Below are 23,705 nucleotides of genomic sequence, written 5' to 3'. Positions count from 1 at the left end.
TAATTAAGTTCTTCCTGGGTGTGACTTGCACATTGTAGTAGTTCAGCAAATTTTCAAGAATGAGTAGCATGCTCATTTATTCTTCGAAATACAGGGTAGGAAGGCAGCAGTGGTTTGAAATTGTTCTTTGCCGATCATAAGCTGTGTGTCTCGGGGCTAGGTCTTAACCTCTCTGGGCATGCTTTTCCTCACCTGTATGATGGGAATAATAATAGCAACAACATTTGGGATTATAATGTGGCTTTGATGCTACAGGGTTATTGTGGAGATGACAGAAGGAAACACACAGAAGGTTTTTAGCACAGTAACTGACACATGGTAAATGCTAGATAAATGTTAGCTATTACTGTGATGATGGAGATGATGACATCTGTCAGTATAATGCTCTGTACTTCAGATTCACAGGAAACAGAATGCATGTGAGCATGCGTGCACATTGCAGAGCTTGATAATAATAAACATTATTGTGCATATGTTTCTCCCAAACAGTTAACAGAAGTTCCATATTGCAATGATTTCTAACATGTCCTATAACCAAAAAGTATAGTTCTCAGTACAGAGCAAAGTTCCATAAATCATTAGAAATTCTCATCCCCACTGAGTCTCTCTGTGACACCTCTAGCAGCTCAGCAGTCATTCACAGGCTCAGCAGCTTGAAGGTCAGGGATGCAGTATCTCCAGGTGCCAAGGTCACTTCAGCATTTAACCCCTAGTCCAGTCGATTTAAGACTACGCAGATTTGTTCTCTCCTTTGAGACAGGGCCCAGCAGGGTCTTATCAGGTGCTTTTCCCCAGGGAACAGAAAGTTACTCCAGGACAAGCTAACCAACCACATCAAATGAGGGCAGACAAGGGACAGGCCCCCATGTCCCATGTGTGAATACTCTGGGTGTATGAAAAGGCCTTCAGAATGCCATGATAAATAAGGGGAAAATAATACAAAGGCGGGTAGTGGGGATAGTTTAGGAGACAGATGGGCCACTGTGGTTGGTTGTCAGAATGTTGAGCGGTTTCTTCAACCTTATGGCCAGAGCAGGAAAGAGTTTCAGGAAAAAGAAAGTGGCTTTGGGAAGGTCATCTTCTCAGACAGATATTTATGATTTCAAGGATTGCATTTTTGGTGCTTTTGTTACTCATTTACACACAGTGAAGTGATAAGACTAAAAACCTAAACCTCATCCCCTTACATAAACACCTCAGGCGTTTAAGAAAAACAGGAATAGATTAAGATTTAAGATCATACTTTTTCTACATGCCTGTTTTAGTGTGTTTATTTGTGGTTTGAGTGACTTTCATAATAAACTATTTTTATTTGGACTCATACAGGGATTAGAGTGATTTAAACTCGGCTCGATTTCATTTTAACTATTCTTTTTAATCTGTGAAGTAATTAAAAGCAAACCCACAAAGTTGCAGTGTAACGATGTATGCAACATCCCTTTCTTTACATCTGAAACAACTTCTCTAAATTATGCTTTGAGGAGAAATGTTAGGAAGTACCTGAATATATGAATATGTTTGTTTTCCTCCATTTTTTTCCCTGTCAGACTTACACAAAGGAAAGATGTCTAGAGTATCTAGAATATCCTAGGTACTCTTTTCATAAACTCAGAAGTTAAATGACTGACTCACCTATGCTGATATTACTGCTCAGAGATACATCTACTACGAAGATTAAAATGTTCAGAAGTCATCAGGTATAAATAAGATGTTTGAAAGCTAGAGAACAGACTCACTTTTCTGCGCTGCAGTTGATTACTTAACTCCTAAAGTAAAGAATCTTTGGACCTTTAGCGACCCCAAACACTGCAGAATAGAAGATGTAACTTTTCAGTCATGTTCTGCATATACATTTTTTAAGCTCCAATAGCTTCCACGTTTTTTAACTTGCTGTCTTTCATTCCCATGCTGATGAAATGGAAGTGGCAGTCACCACAATGCATCAGTTCAGAGAAGAGAAGTGTGTTTCTGTCTCTTAGAATAAGATGGTACTCCTATGCCCCATTTTGGTTTCCACAAACATTTACGGTGCCCCCATCTGCTGTGTGCTGGTTCCTTTGCTATCTACTTTGCGGGAGAGAAAATGACTGGCGTATTTCTTACTTTCAGGGACAGAGCTTCTGTCCTCCAAGGAGGGATTTGACAAGTATATAAATGACTATACATAATATGGAATGAAATGGGTATGAAAGAGAAGTACAACCAGGACACTAGGAATGAACCTGCAAAATCGGCCGGTCGAATCCACCTCACTTTATAAAAGAGGGAATGAAGTCAAGATTGAGGGTCTTGCTTAAGGTCACACTGTGTATTCGAACACACCCAGGGCTGGATGTCAGGTCTTTTAACATCAAATCAAGGGCTCCTTGCAGTTTAAACTGCACTGACACTTGCAGGGGTGGGGGGGTGGGGGGGGGAGCTTAACTAACTTTAATTGTGCTTAGACTTTGGCATGTTTAACTTTTATAAAACAGTATGTAAGTATATAAAAAAATCTTTCTGGACACTGTAAAATACCTGGGATGAAGTAAAATTTTGGCTAAGCAAAGTAAATATCATTTTACAACTTTCTAATCCCATTATTCATATATCTGATACATTTTACAAAGTGGTTGTAAAATTCAAAATTGTCAGTGGAACAAAGCAGCAAATCCCCATTGATAGGTCATGACAAAAGCACTATTTTTGTTATCCACAGATATCTGAAATTTAATTTGGATTCATGATAATAGTGATGCCAATCTTTTTAAAGTTGTGTGGGCCTTCACATGATTATGCTTTCACTCACAGTGAAATGTTGATTGGGATGGGCATAAAATATCAAAAGGCTAATATGAATTATTTTGCAATTTTAAATTATGCGGCATAGAATCATCTATATACACCTAAAAAAATTAAAAGTAATGGGTCTGTGTATATTCCTTCAAAATGTTATCTTATCTGAAGATAATATTAAGCCCAATCATTTATTCATTCATCATTCATTAGTATAAAGAAAATTTTACCTTTTTGTAAAATTTTTTTAATGTTTATTTTTGAAGGAAAGAGAGAGCAAGCAAGCATGAGCAGGGAAGGGGCAGAGAGAGAGGGAGACACAGAATCCAAAGCAGGTTCCAGGGTCTGAGACACAGCACAGAGCCCGACATGTTGCTCGAACCCATGAACTGCGAAATCATGGCCTGAGCCAAAGTCAGTCACTTAACTGACTGAACCACCCAGGCACCCCTAAAGAAAACTGATCTTATTGCAGACGTGAAACATGATATTAATAAGGCATGTGTTTAGAGTTCTTTTTATTCTATGCAAATAGCAATGCTTGTCTTTCCATATTCCTTAACTAATCTTATGACCATTACACCACTGGACTATCATTAGGATACTATCACCAACAATAGTACTTTTCTTGTACACTTCGCAGAAAGTGATGTAGATGACCTATAGGAAGTATTCTAACAGTGTGAGATACAGTGAATAACCATGCACTGCAATGTTTGCTCATTACTGACCTCTACTGGGTTTAATAGATCCTGCAAATGATTTTTAAGTTGGTAGGTGTGTGGTTCTAAAGGAAAGGACGGAGCTGAAATGTCTGCATAATGCTAATTGGCACTTGTCTTTAATTCAGATTGTCCAGACAAGGAGGTCTCTATAAAGGCAAGAGTCTTAAACTCTACCATGTGTAAGGCTTACTTGGCAGTGTTCGTTTTTTATGTTGGCATGGAGCACATTTACCCATTACAAAATTCTAACATCTGCTGACATGAAGTGTTCATTTGCTTTTGATTCCCATGCACTTCTGCATGCACTGTGAAGCTAGCTAAATTTTGAAGAAATGAACAGCCTCATAGTCATTCCATAGTTACTTGTTCAGTGATTTCCTTTTCTTGCTTGGAACTTTGGTTTCCTGGCAACCATAGCAAACAATAGAAACGTGGATGAGGCCCGTCCATCCACGTGAAAGCTCACAGGCTTTATTACATTCAGTTTTTCCTGTGATAACTGCGGTATATATTTACATGAAATTTACACAAGCAGTGTTGCAATCATCTGTTTGCCTTGCCTTTTAATCAGATCATTTCTGATAGGTTGTCTAAACAAGGATGGTAGTGTCCTCTTTCTAAAATAAGTACAGCTGAAAAACAGCTCCCTGATTTTCGTGAAATCATGCCCTCCACATCCACAATTGGACTTGGATATCCAGGAAGATCTTTATGGACTGTAACAGATTATGGCTGCCCTCTAGTGACTAGACATTCCTGCTGTTTCATTTTAGGCTAGAATAGGGTGTATTTAAAACATGTGTCCTCATTCCTATTCAATCAGTCGGGCACTAGAAATCTTTCTAGAGAGAATACAATACATACCTTGTTAATTATGCTGAATATTAATTATATTCTATGAAATTCAGGTATATATGAAACGCAGATACATTTTTCTCAATCTGAGCACTGTGCCAACATACATTTCTTGAAAAAAGTCAGCCGTTTTCAAACTAAACTGTTATCAGTTAAACAACTCTATATTATTTCAATAATCCTAGAACAAAGGTTACGCTTTTTAATGTGGGAAGGCTAATTATCTCCCAACACTTCTAACTGTTAAGTCTTCCTTCTATCTCCCTAACCTTTCTCCATCTTGCTGTCCCTGGCCAAGAGAACATATTTGGTTCATTTGACAAGCCATTTTTGTATTTCCAACCAGCTTCAGAGAAATTGCTTTTTTTCTAATTGCTAAAGTGTCTGGATTTGTATTTAGATGATCACATGCCTGGGTGCATCAAGCCACATTTAAAATTCAACCATCAAGACTATAACTGCCCAATCAATAGTAGTGGAGCATAGTAATCCAGACCACAACAGGCAAGTTGGCTTTCTTATTTCATATCATCCTCAAGGTACAGCATGGCAATGTTTGATTTGATTAATTTCAAATTAAAGAAAATCAAAAGAAAAAAGGGAAAAGAAAAGAAACACTGCACTTTGGCCTGTTGCTGATAGAGCTGAATCAAAATAAATCTCATTGCCAAGCAGACCGGAGAAAAATCACCTCTTTGAAGGTTGACAGAAGAGCAGATCATTTTTCATTCGGCACCTCATTTTTTCCCCTATCCCCAAACTAAAAGACATTTTCTACAATGGATAGGTGTTTCTTTTTTCTATAAAAAGTAAGTTTTCACTGCAAGTGTGAAAAGCTAAAAATCACCTAACCATAGAGGGAAAAATTTTTCCTGGCCTCTATGAAATGATAAATCCTCCTTGTTTAAAATACAGTGCAGCATTTGACCTTGGATCACATTCTGACATATATAAACATTCAGGATAGAAATGCACTAGGAAAAATTGATGGATCTCTATTGCTATAGTATCTAATGAAAAATATTGATATTAAAAAGAGGTTGACGAGATAATCTACTCTGACTTTCCATGTGGTCAATCATCTAAATGGCCTATAGGATGGCCTAAAACTAATAGAATAAATTCAATCAAGAGGCCAATTCTGATTTGGGTATATGTTTCCAAACTGCTATGAGAAGACAATTTATTTCTTATTTGTCCTCATTCCCTTTATAGGAAAACACACTTCCCTTGTACAATAGATCCAACAACAAAATCCTTTTAGGGAATCAAAACCAAATTTCCTGGGCTTTGTGGTTATGTTATATTGGCTGAAACCAACTGGCAGCAATACTAATATCTATCTGCCTTCCTGCTCATCCCTATAATTGCTGGAAGAAAATGGTCAACTCGTTTCAGTTTGATACGTGTTTGTGGAGTTTGCTGGAAGAAAATACTCAGCTCAACAGTAGTTTAATAAGTGCTGGTTTTCATAATTAGTCCCTTAAAACCGACTGAACTTCTACACTCCTACCTTATGCCATACACCATCCTAGTTGCTTTTGAAAAAAAGACTAAACAGAATATGGTGCGTGCCTTCAAGCTGCTTACCTATTTGTGAAACATGCAAGCCCAGCAGAGTTATAGTCAGAGAGCACATGAGGACGAAGAGAAGGTAAGAAGAGGCAACAATAAAGGAACTCTGACAACATATTGTTAGAAGAGAAGAAGCCCATGAAAAAGTGATAATATTAAAGTGTAGGGAAAGTAGGGCACCTTGGAGGCTTCAGTGGGTTAAGTGTCCCACTCTTGATTTCAGCTCGTCATGATCTCATGGTTTGTGAGTTCAAGCCCTGCATCTACTGATAAGTGCAGAGCCTGCTTGGGATTCTCTCTCTCCCTTTCTCTGTCCCCCTCACTCATGTGCGCGCTCTCTCTCTCTCATAAATAAATAAATAAATAAATAAATAAATAAATAAATAAATAAGCAAACAAACTTAGGAAAAAAAGGGAAACTTATACCCTCAATGCTAAAGAAAAAGGTATTCGGGAAAAGTAAGGCAATTCATCTGCGTGAACTGCTGAAGGCCTCAAAGCTTATAAGCACAGGTCACAGGAAAGGTGGGGTGAAGCTTGTGCTATTAACTGGGCATTTGGTTAGATGTTTGTACAGAGAGTGGAGAGACCACACCAAAATCCTGCCACCAATTCATACAACTGGTATCCCATGCAGTCAAGGGCAGGGTTGAGGATAGGGTTAAATAAATAATAAAATGAAGGGCACCTGGGTGACTCAGTCAATGAAGTGTTGGACTCTTGATTTCGGCTCAGGTCATGAATCATGGTTCATGAGATAGAGCCCCACATTGTGCTCCTTGATGACAGCACAGAGCCTGGTTGGGTTTCTCTCTGTCCCTCTCTCCCTCTCCTTGCCCCTCTCCCACTCATTCTCTCTCGCTTTCTCTCTCCCTCTCAATCAATAAATAAATAAGCTTAAAAAAGTAAAATAAATAAATAATAAAATGAATCAATGTCTACATGCTGAATGGTGCTAAATCTAAATGCTAAGGGTACCTTACCCTTCCCTGCTTTGAGACTGTTGGAAAGCAAAATTTCTCTGAAGAAGAAGATTCAGTGAATTTTCTCTTGAATAACTAAATAGCTCCAGAGAAAAGACTTCATATATTGACACTTAGAGAGCTGCATACCTTAAAACAAAAAAGTCAATTCAAGTGGTCATTCTACAGTGAAACTTACAAGTCAATAATCTTAATGCCCACTCATAGAGAGCAGCCAGTCAGCTTTTTGGTGCTTTAATCTTAAATATGAATAGAGAGCCAAGCACAACCCAACATTTTGTAATAATACTCTGATAAGAAAAAAATAAATTAATATGAGCAATCTCAAAAGGAGTTCACAGAAAAAAACACAATGCCAGGAACAGTAGCCAATAATGAGACCTGTAATATATCAGAGAGATGACAGAAAATATTGTGCCCATAAAGCAAGAATAGGACACGAAAGATGAACAATTAGAGAGCATGAAGAGGGTCTTGAAAATCAAAATTTTCTTTAGCAAAATAACAATTCAATTTAAAGGTCAACAGTGTAGGAAATCTTCCAAGAAGTAGAACATAAAGATAAAAAAATAGAAACTAAAACTGGAAAAATACAAACATTAAGTTCAATCCAAAAGGATCAACTTCTCATTAATAGTAGCTTTAGAAGGAGAAGCTGGGGGGGCGCCTGGGTGGCTAAGTTGGTTAAGCTTCCGACTTCAGCTCAGGTCATGATATCATGGTCCATGATTTTGAGCCCCGCATTGGGCTCTGTGCTGACAGCTCAGAGCCTGGAGCCTGCTTAGGATTCTGTGTCTCCCTTTCTCTCTGGCACTCCCCTCTCATGCTCTGTCTCTCTCTGTCTCAAAAACAAATAAACATTAAAAAAAATTTTTAGGAGGAGAAGCAGGTTTATTTAAATGAGCAAATTGTCAAAAAAAAAAAAAAAAAAGGAGCAAAAAACATTTTCCAGAGCCAAGGATAAAACTTTTAAAACTAAAAACATCATTAATGGTCTAGAACAAGTACATTGAACAACACACACACACACACACACACACACACAGACACATACACACACACACACACACACACACACACACACAACGATCAAATGCTAGAATACCACAGATATGAAGTTGCTAAGATGTTTCATACAGAAATATATATATGTGAAATAATAAAAGGGTCAAAATAATCCTGACTAGTTACTAACAATGGCCTAATCCTTCAAGTAATTATTTCTTTTAAATGATTTTATTTCTGTCAGTAATGGTCTTAGTTGCAGAATAAATTTGCCATCAGTTGAGAAAAAGAAAATCTGAGACCCAGAAAGTTGGGCCAAGTTTCTCTTAAATTTACATGGTGGTATAACCTGAACTAATATTATCACCCCTGGACCACATATCCTTCTGGAAGCTATGATGAAAGCTGTTCATTATGGTCCAAACTTTTCCTCTAATAACGAAGGGCTCCAAAACACATTTCCCTAAACTCCTTTGGCCAAGGTCATACTATATGCATTTGAACTTGACACTGTTGAAATCTTAAACCCACAGAGATTTTGCCTATGTATATCACCATTTAATTCTAGAACCTTGGTTTTAGGATTCCCATAGGATTACTTTAGGGAAAACTAGCCATTTGCCTGGTACCAACTGTTAAACTTGGATTGAAATCTCTTACAGTTTAGAAATTGTAAGCAGTGTTTGTCACATGGAATATGACTTAATAGATAAAATATTTAAAAGGAATAAGGAAATATACAATTTGCATGTTTTGCTTGCAAAGAAAATTAGCTGATGTAATTCTACATGAAGCTGAAGACAGATATCTCTGTGTACTGAAATCATGTAGATTAATTCACATGTATCACAGAAGAAAGCTACCTAAGGGAAATAATACATTTATTCTAACAGCTGATACCCTTACAGTAGTGACTTTTAGCAAGTTTTTACTCCACGAGTATCCTCCAATTTGTACTGTAGACAAGAAATCCTTGTTACTGCCCTGCTCTTTTTGGGCCACAAATCCCATCCTGGTGATTTTTCAGCGAGCCCTCCTGCTGTAAGCCTGGCAAAACTTCACAATTTCCTGGCTCAAGGGGCTTTTGCTGCTGTGTGCCATTAAATATGGAAATGTTCACATTTTGTGAATTCTGCTAAAATTAGTTGCCCCTGAGCTCAAAACACCTAAGAGAATGTGCAGGTCTTCACACAGAAAGAGCCCAAGATAGTGCCACATACAAGCTGCTGTTTGGAGGCCATGTAGCACCTGGAAGCAGTGTAGCACCGTCTCCATTCTTGCTCCTCTGCTGTCCCTTCTCCAAACAGCAACTTTGTACAGTGGGAACCAAGCCTTGTCACTGTTCTGATGAAAAAACAGGTCTTGGACTTCTCAAATGTTCACTGACTAAAATGTAAATGCCTTAGCGTGCCCTACCTATGCAGGACACTATCCGTCTACACAAGGTGCTATACATTCTCCTGTGGTACTTACTCTATGTTGTCACTTTTCCTCCCACTTTCCTCGCTGGAGCCACGCTATTTAGTGCCCGTAGCAAGCACCCAAACGGGTATTGCAATTGTAATGCATCATACAGTTCTGTTGGTTCCTTATAGATAAGCTGCATCCTACTAGCCACTAAAAACTGGGGGCTAAGAGCCCTGCTAAGTTTTCCCAGGCCTGAAAGCTTTTGCAGCCACTGGCTATTCTCATAGTCTGGAATGCGTTCCTCACCCTCCAACTCTTGATGTGACTGGCTCTTTCGTGTCTTCAGGTCCTCTTAAATGCCTTCTGCTTAGAATCTCCTTTCTTTCATTTCACATGGAGACACCCCTTGCCCCAGTATGGCAGTCACTCTGTTATAAGACATCAATTGTGTGTTCACAGCACTTCTTGTACCCTGTAAATATCTTATTTATTCAGGATAATTGCCAGACTGTCACTGGAGTGTAAGCTTCTTAAGGGCAAGGTTCTCATATTTCTGTTCACTCCACTATCATGAGTTTTGAACAGATGGCTTGACTTAGTTAATCCTTGTGCATGAATGAACAAATAGTCAGAATTTAAATACCATTACCTAGTCTGAACTGCTATGCAGTATTATTACATAAGCCAACCTGACTTGCAGGAATAATAAAAGCAGACAGTCATGAGCCTAGAGCTTTTGTAGATTGAGAACCTAAGTCTTTGAATTAAAGTCAATGAATAGTTCTGCAAGTAATATGTGAGAACACAGGTCAAATAATATTTTATTGTGCCAAGTAGGAAGAAGTGTTGGTGATGGAAATCTGTCCTGTCAGTTATATCTAGACATTCAGATACCATAATAACTAATAGTAAAATCTTTAAATGCGAAGATATAGAAAGTTTGGGAAAACACCACTGATCTAGCATATATCTGATTGAGAATTCTATTCATATGGGTGAAGCTTCCTTTTCTGTATTGAAAATCCTCTGATAAAATTGCTTGAACAACCCAGGTGAATTCCTGAGAGTCAAAGAAATAGTGGGACCTGGTGGGCTGATTTGAAGAATTAAGATGCCAGATGAAAGGAGGTTCCCTAATCTTAAATTCCAGATTTTCCTTGATCTGTTCTCTTAAACCATTTTGTCTATCCATGAGGCCTTTGATCAACACAGAATGTGGCTGTCTATGAAGCAAAGAGATCAGTAGTGATTTTCCTCAGAGTGATTCTGCTACATTCCTTGAGTCCATTTCTCCAACACCAGCCACTCTAAATCCCCATTAGTGAGGTTTTAAAATTTGACTTCCAGAAGGATCTAGAATAAAGGAGCACATAAATCAAAGAAATTTCAGGGTTTCTCTGTATCTAAGACTGAAACCCCACTTTCTGTTCTATTTTCCAACTCAAATTGTATCCAGCCACATTATCCCATACAGCTCATCAGAAGTTCTGCAATGGGGGTGCCTGGGTGGCTCAGTCTGTTGAGTGTCCAATTCTTGAATTTGGCTCAGATCATGATCTGGCAGTTTGTGGGATCGAGCCCCACAGCAGGCTCTCAGGGCATGGAGGTTGCTTGGATTCTCTCTCCTCCTCTCTCTCTGCCCTTCCTCTGCTCATGTGCTCACTCTCTCTCTCTCTCTGTCTCTCTCTCAAATAAATAAATAAACTTAAAAAAATTTTCTGCAATGACCTCAACTGCTTACATTTAAATTTAAAAATAACAAAAAAAAATAGGGATGCCCCAAATTTATACTATAACCTCATCCTTTTATCAGATTCCAAAATATTGATTAATACTCCAAAATATTAATGTCAAATCTCATAAATACATCAAATTCAAAAGAGTCAAAGTCAAATTCCTTTGACCTTGTAAGTTGAAAGTCTAAGAGATGGAAATCCAATAAAGGAACACCCAAAATGTCTTCCCTCTTTTAATTTGTATTATGGAATCTCTGCCCTGGGGTTTCCAATGAAGGTGGCTGATAGAATCAGGCTCGGCTCTCTTCCACATATTCCTTTAACACTGCTGACATTACTTATCTAAGCTATCTGATGTTGCCGACCCATAGTTTCATATGGAAAATAAAAGGGTACAGAGTACCATCATAGCACTGGCCTGTACCCCACAAATTTTACAAATAAGCCCATCCACTGTCTCTAGAAATGGGGACTCAAGCAAAATTATGGTTCTATAATCTAGAATTTAGTTACTAAAAGCCGTGACAGAAACTTAAGAAACTATGACGGAAACTTAAGGATATTAGTTTTTTTTTTTATTTTTAAAAAAATCTTCCCAAGTTTCAGCCTCATTAGATTTCTAGTTAACCTATGCTAATGTTCCAGAATCTATAAGCTGTGAATTTAAACTTTTTTGATGAAAGGCCATCTTGCATCAAAATACATATTTTAGTACTCTACATCAATAACCAAAACATGATGCTTCCTCTCTCAGTAAAAGGCATTTGAGGAATTGTTGCCCTTTGCCAAAATTTTAGATGAGATGCCAGACTTTCCTATTCCTAACCCATATTTGCTTCAACTGGAGAATAACCCTCAGCGGATTTTGAATGGAAGTTGCTATTCATGTTTCTGAACTTGCATTCCTACTGGTCCAGAAAGAAGCACTATCTCTGCCATGCCTTCTCACAATATTTCTTTTTTTCCCTCACCATGGCATCTGTTTGTTTTTGCTTTTTCCATATAAAGTTTCCCATAGTTAGTGGAACAAAACCAATAAATACCACATTTTCCAAAAGCATCCAAAATCTTACACTTTTTCACCCCCCTGAATTGGATGAGCCCATCAAGAAATTATTTTCCCTGCTGACCAATATCAGAAACAGGCCCAGAGTTTTGTTATAGTTCTGCTTAGCATCCTTTTAATGTTTCAAATATTTGTTTCTCTTAGAGTAGCATAATTTGTCAGATATGTTGCCTACAATAACTCTGAAATAACCCTGAAATGTCACCTAAAAATACTTTGACTATTTTTTTATTGACCTTGCCTGTCTCTCCACTTTTGTCTGTTTAGATACTCAAAATATGTTTCCCTGTATTGCTGTTATGGGGGATTCTCTATCAGTAGCTTTGAAAGTCTTCCCTCGGTTGTGTCCTTAGTCCCGGCTTCCTCTGGTGAACTTACCCAAGTCTGTTATCTTAGATTTTGCTCTCTTCTGTCAGATGCCATTGGGCATCTTTCTGATCTAGAAACAACTTCTAATATCCTCTTTAAAAAGTTTTACTTCAGTGCTTCATCTTTATAATACATCAAATTTGAAGAAAAAGAGAGAAAAGAAACAGAGCCATGACCTCTTCAGTTTCTTCTACAAAATTTGCTTGTTAGATAAGACACTCTCTTCCCCTCTGGAAGAGTAGTTGAAAGGATAGTGATAGGTCAGATTGTTCTAATAATGCCATTTCATGTGGGCATAGAATGTCAAGTGAAAGGAAATTCTTTCTCAACAAAAAAAGGAAAATGATTGAAAAAAGAAAAAACTAACAACAATAAAACTTTAGGAGAAAGTTAAGATTTAAATATAAAGCAAACTTTAAAAATTAGGAATCTAATTGGATGATATTTAAAAGTACTAAAAAATCAGCAATAAATGTATTAAGGAATAAGCTGAAAAGCATTATGTATATAACAAAGACATACAACATATATTCTAATAATAGAGAAAAGGAAAGGCCATTTGAAATATTAAAGCAAACAATAAACAAACAAAAATCAGTATAAGAAGAGACTTCTGGATAGGAGAATAATGGCAAGAACAAACTAAGTATCTCCAAAAATATCCTCCCAACTCATATGAAAAAAAAATAAAAGAGAGACATAAATTTTATGAAAAACCATCATCATAATTTGAAGACAGAACACAAAACCCACAAAATGAGTAAAAAGAATACAATTAATAAATCCTAATATGTGATCTCTCATATTTCTGCCTTACCTCCAGTCAGCCTCAATGCTTTGTGGTGTCCACAGACTGAAACAAACAAACAAAAAACCAACAAAACCCAAAAAAACTATAGGGAAGACAGATGAGCAGAAGAGGATGGCTGGTGAAGGGCCTTAGTGTAATATAAAACGACCACCCAAATCTGAAAATACTGGAAAAAGTGTTTGGGCAGATCAGAGAAAAAAATGTAGGAAGACATCTCAACAGCAAGTGACTGGAGAATCATGGATGAAGGGCCAGATGCAAAGGGACACTGAAACAAAGCAAAACAAGAAAAGGGCATCCTTTGGCAACTAGTTAGTGAACAGAAAACATAGAAAAGGGGGAGGGAAATGTAGTGTTACTGCAAGACTAATGAGAATCATGAAATCAGAGGACTATAATCTTGCCATCAAAACAAACAAGCAAACCTTCTAAAGTATCTGGATTGTGCTCTACTGAAATAAGAGTAAACTTGCACTAGGAATATTGCATACTCCTTTACCATTTCCTAATATAATACACACTAATACCATAAAAGTGAACGAAAGGAAAGTGAAATGCTTACAAAGCTATTGAAGAAAATAAGAAAAAAATTACAACACAAAATGTACCCCTTCCTTCTCCCCAAAAATAACAGAGTAGAAGTGTGTAAGCTAGCATTCCAAATAGAATTATATGTACTCAAGCAAGTATTTGAATCAGAAATTTAAAAAGTGGAATTGGCAAAAACCAGAGAAATAAAAAAGAGAATAGATTGAACTCTAAAAAGAAAAGGGATAAGAAAAAAATGTCATAAATTAATAACAAATTTTAAGAGCTAAAATGAGAATTAAGTGAAAATCGAATAACATATACTGAAGAAAAGTAGGAAAACAGTCAAGGAAACAAAATGACATAAAGGAGGATATAAATATATGAAATATAAAAAGGATCTAAGAACAAGTAGTGGAAATGAAAGACAGGCAAAGAAGGAATTGTATTTCTGTGATTGGAATCCCCTAAGAAGGTTTACGGATCAGTATAACAGAGCTCATATCTATGTAAACAAATACAATAACATAAATATGATTGTAAAATATGAAAGACTTCAGAATAAATTTATCTGCCATATGCTCATATCTATATATTAATATATTTGAATATGAACTGACTCACCTAGTTAAGAAAAAAAATTGGGGACCACAAAACAAGAGCCAACTATATGCTGTGTATGAAAGGTATACATAACACCAAGTGATTGAGAAAAGAATAGAAGGCTATACTAGGAAAATCCAAATCCAAACAGAGAAGGGATAGTGATCCTGATATGAGATACTGTAGAAGAGAAACTAAAAACCATTTAATGTGACAGTAGATGACACTGTACTCTTCAACTCTGTGCTAGAGGCATTAGTCAATACAATTAGATAAGAGAAATCAGCTACTAGGATAAAATGGGTGTGAAAAAGTCCATTAATATCTGTTTGCATCTATGATAATATACCTAGAAAACCCCAGATAATCAATAATAAAACTAATTAAAACATTAAGAATTCAGAAAAAAAATATAGGGTCTAAAATTAACATACAACAATCAATAGTTTTCATATATACAAACAACAGCTAAATAGCAAAAGCTTCATTTATGATAGTAACAAAGAGGATTAAATACTAAAGAATAAAATTGACATAAAATCTGTATGAGAAAAAAATTATGAATACTCCTGAAACTCAGAAAAGAAGGCTTGAAATAATGGAATATATATTCTGTACTTTTAGAGAGGATGATTCTACATTACAAAGATATCAGTTCTCACTAAGTTAATGCATAAATCCATTCTAATTACAGTAAAAATACCATCCAGTATTTTGTGAAGTTAAACAATTTGATACTACAGTACATATGGAAAACCAACCATGCTAGGTTAGCCTAGTAAAACACTGAAAAAAAACAAAACAATAAACAAGCAATAACCATATCATTCATTAAAATTTCCCTCTGTAATTGGAACAATGTGGTATTGTCTAGTATATAAATAGATAAATTGACCATTAAAAGAGAAAGTCCAAAAATAGACCCAAGTAGATAATAAAATGAACCAAGTTTCTTTGGAGAAAAGTAGATTTCAGGTCTGGGGCAAATATAAGAGAAAAGAAAAGATATGCCTGGAATGTCTTCCTAGGCTAAAAAATAACAAGTGCTGGCAAAAGGGCAGAGTCAAGTCAGGAAGACATAACATCCCAAGTGGAAGAAGCTAGTAATAGCCATGATGGAAAAAATTGAACAGCCAATTAAATAGTGGTAGTGTTGCATTATAAGCCATAGAACAAAATAAATATCCTTGGGCCCATACTAAATATAGTTTAATAAATAATTACATAGGGTAGAAGAGACAACTCTGAAATACAAAAAGATTCTAATTAATGTAGAATGATAAAACTATAAAACCACCATTAGATAAAACCACAATAATTATTACAACAGGATTCACTGATGGATGCTATAATTGGTAGTTGAAAATTAGAGTAGAAATGGAATATCTGTATAGCTACAAAAGATCTCATACAAAATATTTATCAATTACAAAGGAAAAAACAATAATTCTACAGTGCTGAAACCCACCAGAAACTATCTTAAATAAGTGACTAATGTTAAAATCAGTCATAATAGAACACATGGACATCATGTCTCTGGGATGAAGGTCAATGAGAACACACATGAATCCTATGTTATTTTTGCCAAAAAAAAAAAAAAAAAATCACAACCTAATCACAAGACAAATCGAAATGGAGAGATATTCTATAAAATACTGACCAGTACTCTTCATAAGTTTCAAAGTCACAAAAGACAAGGATAAACTGAAGAACTGTCAGAGATTAGGAGAAACTAAGGAGATATGAGAAATAAAGCCAATGTGGTAACCTGGGAGAGAAAAAGGGCATTAGTAGAAAAACTGGTGAAATTAAAGTCCATTATTTTGCTAATAGTATTGTAGCAATGTCAGTTTTCTCATTTTGATAACAATACTATGGTTATGTAAATTGTTAACATTAGGAGAGTTGGTGGAACAGGATATGTGAACTCTCAGTGCATTCTTTCCAACATTTCTAAGTCTGACATTATTTCAAAATAAAAATATTGAAAGCAGTGCAAGAAAGTCATGATCCAAAATATGAAGCAAATTAAATTGGCCTGTTTTTGAGCAATTAGTGAAATGTAGAAAACCCATTTGAAAATTCCCATTTGAATATCACAGGGATTATGGCATTAGAAATTTAGAGAGACGAATACATTCACATCAAATACTTGCTTCTTCAGTAAATTGTAGTTGTATTAATGTAAATAACAGTTCTGCATCTTTAGCATTTAGAATCAACCTATAGACGACTCATGGAAGGTTTGATTATAATTATAAAAGAGTGTGTAAGTATTTTCATTCTTTACAATATGAAAGTACAAATATAAGTACCAGAAATTAGGAGATAGAAATGGGAAGAGTAGGAAAGTGAAGGGAAATGTGGAGTATTAATAATATTCTAAAAAGTGAGAAGTTATAAAAAAGAAACTCTATGGTTGTGAGTCAGTTATAAGAAGTAAGGGTGATAATAGAATGATATTTCTATACTGGGATAGGAGAGGTAGGGTGGAGTGAGTAAATTTTCATTTACCGTGGTAAAATTTTAGGAGAAAAATATCTGATGTTGATAAATCAAAGGGCACATTTAGGTACTATAACCACCAATCCTATTATGAATATTAATGGTAATAAGTAAATCCTTCTTGAAAACAGGACTAGAAATGAGCCTCCATGGGGTGAATCTTATTTTCTGTGTGTGTGTGTGTGTGTGTGTGTGTGTATGTGTGTGTGTGTGTCTGTGATTTTTAATGATGTGACATATTATGTTAATTTTTTAAATATTAAAAAGGATAAAATCACAACTTCTAATATTGTGAATGTTCAACTGCATAATATTATTATCCTCTTTTGTAACACATGAAATTTCATTTGTTTTTCAAAGCTGTGCTCAAAGATCATTTTATTTCCATCTCAGTATTTATGAGTGATACTGATGTGACCATAAAACTTTTTCTTATGATCCCAGATAGATTTAATATTTTGCTCTCTGTACTCTGATAATACTGTTTATAATTCCATTAAGCAACTAACTACAATTGTTATAATTTATCTAATAACTGTTTCCTTTGTCAGAATGAGAGTGTCTGAAGATTGGATGTTATGTATCTTACTCATGTTTGTACTTCTAGTACTTAGAGTGATTGAGATATATTTTTCTCAATATGAAAACATTTATAGAAATTAACAGTGACATCCTGCTTTCTTTAGGCTTTAAGGAGAACACACATATACAACACAAAGGAATCAGATTCTGGGAGAATTGTCTTGGTTCCATTGTTTTTGTGCCTATATCCTTCAATAATTTATTCTTCAGGTCAGAACAGAAAATAATTTTGGCACAGAATAGCTAGAAGTTGATGCCCATTCTCCTTATTAGCCTGGTTGCTCTCCATAATTAATACTTGCCAATGGTGGCTGACTATTATGTTGTCTAGTATAGGTACTGTTATGGGTTGAAAATTGTATCCCCTAAGAGATATTGAAGTCCTAATCCCCATAATCTATGAATGTGACCTTATTTGTAAATATTGTAATAGAATCTTTACATATGATCAAGTTAACATAAGGTCATTAAGGTAGATTCTAATTCAGTATGACTAATATCTTCATAAAAAGGGAAAATTTGAAGACAGGTAGACATGGAGACAGGCAGAAGGCCATGTGAAGACTAGAGTTTTTCTGCCAGAAGACTAGCAGAAGCTAGGAGAAAGACCTGGAAAAGAGCTTTAGTGAGCATCTTTGCAAAGAGCATGGCCTTGTAAACACCTTGATCTCAGAATTCTAGCCTCCAGATTTGTCAGACAATAAATTTCTGTTATTTAAGCCACTCTACTTGTGGCACTTTGTTACAGCAGCCCTAGGATCCTAAAATGAGCATTACGGGAAACACTTTCAAACAGACAGTCAGCAAAATTAGGCACCCTCTTTCCTTGTTCTCTTATCTTCCCTTGGAGAGGATTACAAATATGAGAGAGCCCAGCTGCACCCATGGTGTACTCCAAGACAGAAACCTCATCCCTGTTCCTCTATCTTGTTACAGGCCGGGGAATAGTCTTTGTGAGTAAGGCTGGTGTGTGCACTCTGAGCTCAGTGCCAGCTCTCTAGAGGAATAATTTGAGAAGTCCACTTGATAGCACCTAACAATTTAGATAAAAATTGGGATTGGGTTGAATGACCTCTTCTTGAAGCTTGTTCATGGTGAGGCAACTCATGCAGAACATCTGAGGTCATTAGAATACTATTTGTCTCTCTGTTCTTTTTGCCAAGATAATATCTACAGAATGCATGCTATGTGTCAGGCACTATTACTCTTTAGGTGTGTGTGTGTTTGTGTGTGTGTATACTTACCTGACAGATTGTGATGAAGTTAAATGAGGGATACAATCATCTATTTATGTATGTATATATCATCTATCTATCAGTATTTATATAATCCTCATCTGTATGTTTGTATTATATATAAATGTATATATATTATACATATTGCCTATATATGTATGTATTTATATCTGTATGTATGCATTTATATATGTAACATACATACTTACATAATGTATATATACATAGGCATTTGTATATTATATATACAAGTTATATATATATATATATATATACACACACACACATATATATATATATACATATGTGTATATATATATATTCTACTTTTAACTTTACCACCAATATACAAATTGTGTTACTTTATTATTTTTCTTTTATAGCTCAGATACTGAAGAATAAGGAGGTTCAAAATTTTTTACAAAATATTTGTGGAACAGATTTTAGACTCCAAGAATTGTGGCTCAGAAGTTTATGCTATCAATGTTACTTCTCAAGGATCTCTCTAAAACTAGCTTAGGCAAAAGGAAGTGTATAATAGAGGATCTTTTCTATAGAACCAGAGGTACTCTTAGGAATGGGGTAGAACCAGAAAGTAGACATATCAAGCTCTTATCCTTGTGTCCCTTTGGCATTTACTTTCTTTTCTTTTCTAACCACATGCTAGTTTTCTTTATATGCTATTCTATATGCTAGTTGAAATTACATAGTCTCAATCTGAAATTTTCCAATGAAGGAGCTCATTAGCTCTGTGTGGACCTACTGGCAGCCCTTGGTTCAAACAACTATTGTAGGGCTGGAGGCCCAAAGTAATGCTTAGTGATCACAACTTCCAGGAGCATACTTTTGTATGTCTTATCTCTGGTTTTAAGGGGGAGGAGAGGCAGCGTGTAGAAAAGTTGCCTAGGGGAAGGTAGCCAATTCAATAGAAATTCAATAGATACCTGCACTTAGCTTCTAACAGAGGCTAAGAATAGAAGTGTCACAAATTTAAGAGCAAACTTATGGAGTAAGTGATCTTCAGTCCCCTTCCATTTATAATACTTTTGGGCTTTAAATGTGTTCTTCCCTTCTTAGAATTAGAGTTCACTGGAATTATGATTTTCAGATATTTTTAGAAAACATTCATTATGTTTATCTATTTCCTCAGCATACATTTATTGAATATCTAGAATATCATGAGAGGTTGAGTTGTGTCCACGATTCCTGAAGAGATTTTGAAGCCCTAATGAACAAATAAATGTTATTCAAATATTTATAGAAATATCACCTTTATAAAACATAGACTTTTCCAGATATGTCAGCAGTATCCAGATATGTCTACCACTGTCAAATAAATCTAGTTTGAACTCAACAGAGAATAAAAAATAGATGGGAATTAAGTTTCTTGATACTATTCCATATACTTTACTGTGTACACAGTGCAAGACCCAGAATAGCATTCCATTTGTTTGAATGATGGATTAATTGATTGATTTTTGTGACAAACGGCAAATACTGGTTGCCCAAGTATATCTTCAAACGACTTCTGTCATTCAAAAGTCAACTGAACTATATTTGTAGGGCAATATCGACTTGGAGAGATGTAAGAGCAAAATTACCTGAAGTGCCCTTATATTCTGGACTAACAACTTTTCTATTTAGGAGTAATTAAAAAAAAAAAAAAAGGATCTTCAGTCTAGTTTGGGAAGACCAAGCTCTCAAAAAGGTTCTGTTACCACTGAGAGCAATAGCATTCACAATGCTCTAGGAAGTGAATACTGTTGCCCTTTTCCCCTTTCTAAAGAACAAAGGAGTACCATATTGCTTTATCTAGGGGTGGGTTTTTGGAAATCAGAGTGGACATGGAACTTTTTTTCCTGACTGCTGCCTCTGCTGCATGAGCATGCATCAGAAGGATACTGATGTTCAGGAGAGACTTGGCCTCCCTACAGTCATAATTTTACCTTTATCTCACTTCTCACTGGGGAACCCTATTATATATTCAGATAGTAAAAGATACTATGCAAAGCTGGCTGGCTGGACCTATGGTATTTTTTAACTTTGTGTTCTATACAACCCAAAGGATTTCAAATGCAAAACAAACAAACAAACAAACAAAACTGGACAACTAGGCAGAAAACCTGACTCTGCCTCTTGGTATGTCATCTGATGGGAGGAATCTATGTGATATATAGATACTATGGATATTTAAAAATTTCTCTGATTAGAATTTCTTTCTTTTCATCTAGGCTCTTCATTCTTTTCTTTATATTAAGTGCACATAATTCCTACCTAAAATTTAGAAGCTACACACACATATACATATATATGTGTGTGTGTTTATTTTTATATTCTCCTTCTCCAATTTGATTTCAAATTAATCTTGAGATAGGATTTTTTTTCATGTAAATAGCTAGTTTAAAATTTTTCAATGACTCCCTTTAGTCTACCAAAAAAGGGGGGGGGGCTACAGTCATTGTTTGATTAATTAACACATTTATCCATCCTTCTATTAAACAAGCATTTGGTAGATGTCTCCTATTAACTTCTATATTAATAAGCATGATAGTCCCAAAGACACTAAAATTAAAATGTGGTGCCACACTTCAGGAATCAGCAGTAGAGTAGTCAAGACATATAGAGTCAATTTCTCTTTATTTGCAGTGGTTATGTTCTGTTAGTCACCATGAACACTCAACTAGAAAACACAGGGTTAGGGGTTCAGTCGGTTATGCATCCAACTTAGGCTCAGGTCATGATCTTGCAGTTTCACGAGTTTGAGCCCCACTTCGGGCTCCATGCTCCTATTGTGGAGCCTGCTTGGGATTCTCTCTGTCTCCCTCTTTTTCTCTGTCCCTCCCCCACATGTGCTTTCTCTTTCACTCTCTCTCAAAATAAATAAATAAACTTAAAAAAAAAAAGAACACACAGGGTTAGGTTACTCTGAGCCTCTTGTCACAACATTTTTGCCAACAGACAGTATATAAACTGGATTCATTGTGTGCATTTTTGTCTAAAGACACTGTATAAAATATATATTGTTGATTCATTAACACTGAACTCATGACCAACAATTCCATAACTCATGTCTGGAAGGAACTAATCTAACACATATATATTCTTCATAAGGCACATCAGAGCCGCCTTCTGCTTAGAACACTAGAAAGCACTTCAGCACCACAGTTGGGGGCCATTTTAAACAGCAAAATCACCAACCCAAGCTCAAAAATGTAAAAAAAAAAAAATATGGCACCAAATAGTTTAAGCAAAGGACACTTTATGGTATGAGAGCTGATGTAAAAAGTCAGTGTGTGCCTTGTTTTGCCTCAACCTGGAACACTTGCATTGAGAGACTCAAATTTTTCATCATTCTGCACATACCTTCTAATGACTGCAAAAGTGCCATGTATATTGGGGTTACAGATAAATTCCGGTGAGTAGGTAAACTTGCAAATACAGAATTCATACATAATGATGCTCAACTGTATGTGAATGAATGGGAAAGAAGTGTTACATCATTAGTGATACAATACCCAAAGGCAAGTAAACACAAAGGGGAAAAAGGTTAACCGCTTGGGAGTGTTAGAGAACATTTTGCAGAGCAAATGATGAATGAGATCATATTTATTGTTTTCTGTCATCTGAGCAAAAGACCACCCAATCAGAGAAAATAGCATATTAAGGTTGTGATAACATGAAGCTGTGTGACATATTCAGGAAGTACAAGCAACGTGGCAATCCTTGGACCTAAATCTCAAAGTGGAGAAGCCAGAAGTTTCTGAGGAGGATAGTAGCAGCTGGGTGATGAAGGATCTTAATGTCCATCTTAATTGCTTGGAATACTTTTTGTAATGATGAAAAGCCATGGACATGCTTTGAATGAGTGCATAGCATGAATTAAGATCTGACTGTACTACCTTATTTTGTAAGAAGGAAGGAAAATATTCTGTTGATATTTGACTAAAATGAAGTTATTGGAAGAATGACAAGATTTGAGGTTAATTAGTCCAGCAAAGGTACAGTGGTACATAGTAAATTAGATGATAATAGTGAAGTAGCCATGTTATTTTCCCAAAGAAAGCCTTCTCTGGACCCATCTCCTACTCTAGGCTTTGTGAGGTACTCCTCAAACAGATTTATATTCAGAGGTAGATAATATAGAACTTTTCTTCATACGTGCCCCATAGCAGCTTGTTCCTATCTATATTATAGCATTCATCAAACTGAATTTAATCTACCTTAGTATATAGCTAATGAACTCTTTGATAGTGGGAAATACTTTATTCACCACTGTGGCCTCAAGCTCTATATATTTCTATTGCTTGATGGGGGTTGAATAGATCAATGAATGAGAGAGTGAAATAATATAGCAGCCTCAGCGTTTAGTTCCAATAGCTTTGCTCTCCATATGGAAAGAAGCAACCCTGAATGCTTTTCTCAGATGCAACCTCTGCACTAAAATTTTCAATGGTCAGCATTATTTGGGTAAGATGTTTGTTTGTTGTGAACCATTTTATTTTAAAATGTTCTCATTCTACATTCATAATAAGAGGGTAATATGCAAGACATTTCAAAGTTGGACCAATGTCTTTAAAAATTAAGTGTATACCATATTCAAGAAAGATGATATGCTTTTGGAAAAAGTCTCTTTTCAGAATTTTCTGTAAGTGACCTAGCAGCAATTATTTTACCTGATGCATGCTGTTTAGAGTGTTTCTGTAACATGACCTGCTACGATTGAAGAAGCCACCCTACAGAGACACTTATCATCACAACTGTCATGTTTCCCTTTTTGCCAGGGATTTTAAATCTCACCGCAAAGTCAACCCAGGAATCCCACTGTGGCTCATGTCTTGCGCTCTGTGCATTGCTCCTCTGACATTCTGAGCAAGACCAATCAATCAATTTCTTCCACCAGGAACTGAGTGGTCATGACATCACCATCAGGCTTAGCCCTGTTCTA

Source organism: Panthera tigris, chromosome C1 (assembly GCF_018350195.1).
Source record: "Panthera tigris isolate Pti1 chromosome C1, P.tigris_Pti1_mat1.1, whole genome shotgun sequence".
Taxonomy (NCBI): Eukaryota; Metazoa; Chordata; class Mammalia; order Carnivora; family Felidae; genus Panthera; species Panthera tigris.
This window is presented reverse-complemented; position numbering follows the sequence as displayed.